We start from the raw sequence: 5,059 nt of genomic DNA, 5'->3' as shown, positions 1-5,059 counted from the left end.
TTCAAAGAGAAACAGCAGAACTAAAATTCATTTGCAAATTTAACACCATTAATCTGGGCTTGAATAGGGACTGGGAGTGGCTGGCTCATTACAGAAGCAGCTTTTCCTCTCCTGGAATTGACACCTCCTCATTTATTATTGGGAGTGGACTACATCCACCCTGATTGAATTGGCCCTGTCAACACTGGTTCTCCACTTGCGAAGTAACTCCCTGCTCTCCATGTGTCAGTATATAATGCCTGCATCTGTAACTTTCACTCTATGCATCTGAAGAAGTGAGGTTTTTACCCACGAAAGCTTATGCCCAAATAAATCTGTTAGTCTTTAAGGTGCCACCAGACTCCTTGTTGTTTTTGTAGGTACAGACTAACACGGCTACCCCCTGATACTTGACTCCATATATTTAGGAACAATTAATGATTTCTCTCTCTTTTTGCTCTGGTAATATCATTACTCCTCTTCCCGAACACAGGTAGGCAGAGTAGCACACACTTGCTTCTCAGTCCCAAATATTTATTACATGCTAAGGGTGGCATTTTTGTGTGAGTGCCTCCTTCTATGTGATACTAGTGACAAGCCTATTCTAATTACTTGTTCACTTTTCTCAAACCACATTCCTTTTGTTTAGTTATCCAACCTTTTTAAATGTGCCAATGACTTTGCTGAAATAATAAAAGGCAGATGAGCCAAAGGACTCCTCTGCATAGTGCCCATATTATTACTTTTTACTATTTGTATTATCTTTGCGTCTTGGAGTCCCAGTCATGGACCAGGATGCAGTGTGCTGGGTCCTATACGAACACAAAACAAAAAGACAGTCCCTGCCCCCAAAGAGCTGACAATCTACATATAAGACAAGGCACAAAAGATGCAGACAGACTGAGGTGGGAGTACAAGGAAACCATGAGAATGTGCTTGTCAGCATGATAGGTTGTGATCTCAGCACATCCACAATCTAGCCATTCTTTGTAGGCTTCATGGTAATAAGAGTTTCTAGAAAGATTTTGAAGTAGAATAAAGAGGTTTGAAGTAGTTTTGCAGATGTTTACATCTGATGAGTGTACATTTGTTTTAACTCCTGCATGAGCGCCAGAGTGTATACTTACAAAAATATTCCATACAATCATTACTGATTAACACAGCCAACAGGTAGCTACACCTAACTTGCCCCGGTGTCTTTTCCTCTTTGAGTGAAGGTGCTGCACAAGCATCACTTCAAACATTGTCACATTAAAAACGTGTAATAAACTCTTTCAGCATTGCTGTTGATGTTGCCAAAATAAAGCATGCCTGCTATATTATCCAAGGTAATATATATTCTGATGCTTAAATCATAGGACCAGATACTTGGGTCGAGCCAACCCACAGAGGTTGAGGGAAAATGTGGCTTTAAGTTTTCTCAATTCTGGAGTTAGCTGGAGGACAAAATGTTCCCCTTCATAATTTTTAGCAGCCTAAGGACTGTTCTAAATCACTCCATATGGAGTATTCCCCTAGGGATCATTCTGCTGTGTGAGGATTGCCTGAGTGCGCTGCCTTGCATCTCAGTTCATTTCTTCCCAGGAGTGAGGGAACCAGGAGTGCTACACCGGCTTTACATCACTTGGGAATTTTTTCTACATCAAGGCATTACCAGCTGTCCTCCAAATGTAACTCTCCATCCACAGAGGATATAGAGGCAAGAGCCAGGTTCCTGGCTCATATTATTTACAATCGTTCTTATTCATTATTCAGTAGTAACAGAAGTGGGCAACAGGATTTAGGTCTGCTGGATTTCTCCTGCTTTTAGAAAAAATTATGATTTTGCTTATCTCAAGAGAAGGAGGGAAAGAGGAAAACAAACTGGAAATAAAACTAATGTATCTCTGATTTAGTGCCAGTATCGGTGTGGCAAATTTTCTATTAAATATATTTTTAAAAATTAACTAGCTATTTGGCAAGCCACAAGAGGTGGTTTGCAGCGTGATCGTTCTGTAATCATGCCTGGTATTACATGTTCACTAGTAGGACTATTCATAATATTCTTCTGTAGCTCATCCATTTTTGTTAAATGCTGCAGTTAAAAGAAGAATGTATTTCTCTTGATTGTGACTTCTATTATCGATAATATTGAAAAGAATGTTTACTGAATGCAGTAATGTTTTCCCTCCACTTGTTCTCTGAATTAACAGGGTATTTATTTCCTTTTTATTTAACTAAGTGAATGATACTGCTCCCATAAAATAAAGTGGAGAAGCACCTGTTGAATGCACCGCCAAAGCAAATAATTTTACAATTTTATCATCATATTCATAAATATTTGTTTTATGTTAAATGAAAGTCAAACTCCAGTTTATTCTTTTCAATTTCAACCTGAATTACATCTTTATTGATCTCTGCCAGCTGTCATCCCAATATAATTGACTTGTTTTTACAGCCTTTACACTTCAGTTTCTTTACCTTAGCAGTGTTGGTCCCTTTTAAATAACCCTTTAATGATTCCTAACTTTTCTATTTCTGTTTGGGTTTAAACTGTTAAAAAAAAAACACACACACACACACACAACAACACCAGAGCTCGATGCTGAAGTATGTAGAGGGCCATGGGTTGTGTATACAAAAGTGGCTTTAAGCTTACCTTTGCCCTGCCTGGCCCGGTCCACTACATCACTTTATGCTGGCTGCAAGAGTGACGGGGACCAAAACCCCAATGAGTTTCAGTATAGCACAGGGAGTGCCAGCCTTTCTTCTCTTTCCCTGTTGTGCTGGTAGTAGCAAAATTGAGAGGTATATGAAGCTCTGTGTTGACTCTGACAGTGGGGAGATTGTCCCTGGTTAAGCTGGTGTCAGGGCTGGTTTATGTTGTCAGTGCAATGCAAATGACTCTATTACATCAGAATATTCACCCTAATAATTATATCCCATTATTATTTATTTATATAGTGGTAATGCCAGTCGTGCATCGGGGCACCAATGTCCTAGGAACTATACAAACACATCACAAAAGGGAGTCCCTGCCCCAAAAATCTTACAATCTGAACTCAGAGTCATTTAATAAAGGTTTCAAATGCTGTGTTGGTCCTACCTTTCCAATCTTGGGACGTATATTGCCCTCCATGGTGTAAAGTCTCTGAATGTAGGATCAAACACTTTAGTATCTCCACTAAACTGTGTTGCAGTCACAAACTCGTGCAAAATTGTGCCCTGCATGGGGGTTCATAATGCCACTGCCACTTACTTATGGTGTCTGATAGCAGTACAAACATTATGTAATAACCACAATCACTACAAATACACATACCAACAATGGCCAATCAAACTGGGAGTAGCAACATGTGGCAATGGCTAAAATAATATAACTGTTCAGGGAAAGGACCTACAGTGTATCTCTAAACACATCTAATGGTATCTTTCTAATGTATGTTTCCTTCTAGGACATGATGGTTTTTGAACATTATTGAGACTGGTGGTAATAATAGAACTATCCTCTCCAGTCACGGGATGCTGGAAGCTATCTACCCCAAGATGGTGATAAAATAACAAAATCTTCTATTTTGATATAGTAACATGATGGCACAAAGGATGTGATGTTGAATTTTATAATAGGTTACATTTTCAAAGCAAAGCATAGAGATGTAGTGGTACAACTATCAGTGAAAGTTACCCAGTTACACTCACTCCCTATAAACTACCATGAAAACTTAGGGTCTCATTTTATGGGCAAGTGTCTCTCGCTGAGTATCTTACATAGTTTGAACTTTAAATGATGAGAAGTATATCTTCTAAAGTTAGTTACTTTTTTGGTAAATTCAGGCAAATTCAGGTGTGATATAATACTGTAGTTTTATCTGTACATAATATTGTGGGAGGTATATTTTGACTGTTGTAAATTACTGGTTTTAGGGGATGTTATATTTTGTAAGTATTATATGAATTGGCAAAAGGAAATTAAAAGGACATTAGAGGTTCAATCTTGTTTGCATTTAAATTAATGGCAAAAATTCCAGTTGCTTCAGTGGGAGTAGGCACAATCCCTATGACAGCCTGAACAAGGAAGTGTACGTACAGACAGACTTATGGGGGGAATTCATGTAGCTAAATACATCAGTGTCGTTTCATAGATGCTAACATCCAACTGCTTCAGTTCCTTTTATACCCCAGAAAGTAGTCAAGGGCTAGGATTTTCAGAGGAACCGAGGGTTGGTACCTAACTCCATTAGGCTCCTTTGAAAATCCCATCCATTATCTAATTAAATCTTTTATTGTCTTCTAAATTTGTTCTGCTGCTATATTCTTAGTTCTATTCACCTGAATTCTGTCTGTTTATGCCTGTTAGAACATTGGCTAAATAACAGTTTGCTAAGGACCAGACTGTGATACCCTTACTTGTGTTGACTAACACCTTACCTCATAACTAGCCCTACTGGACTACTTGTGGAGTGAAGTGCTACTCCATATAAATAGGGGTATTACAATCAGACCCTAAATAACAGCAGCTAAGGACCCTATTCTCCAGCCCTCCTACTTCTGAGAAACACTTGCTCAGGATGCTTATGTTGTTAGAATATTCCTAATTCTATATGGGGGATGCAGCTGGCAGCAGAATATCCTCTCACATACAACGTAGGCAATGGCTTTTCCATATAAGGAGAATAAAGGGCCCAAATATCGAAGTTCCTAGCTAGACCGCTGTAGCTATATTAGGCTAATATCAAGAACATTTATTGAACTCATACATATACAGACAGGAATACATTTATTCATACCATTATAATATAAATGATTGATACATTTATTACTACCCAACATTCTTGGAAGATATCAGAGGTAAAAGTTATCTCTGGTGTAACTCCCTTGACTCCAACTGGATTATAGTAGCCTTGAAGCCTATGTGTAACCGCAAACGGCATCATCAAAGCTGTTCTAAGAGACTACTAAATTACCTAAGAAATGAGTCTCTACTTATTTCCTGTATATTGCAAATAGACAAAGAACAGTTCTTTAGTCAAATGACAACTCAGTATTTGGGTTTTCCCTGTGTGAAGACTCTCAGAAGCAGAAATGACAGTTCTCCACAATG

Source organism: Terrapene carolina, unplaced genomic scaffold (assembly GCF_002925995.2).
Source record: "Terrapene carolina triunguis isolate 2854851 unplaced genomic scaffold, T_m_triunguis-2.0 Scaffold88, whole genome shotgun sequence".
Classification (NCBI taxonomy): Eukaryota; Metazoa; Chordata; order Testudines; family Emydidae; genus Terrapene; species Terrapene triunguis.
This window is presented reverse-complemented; position numbering follows the sequence as displayed.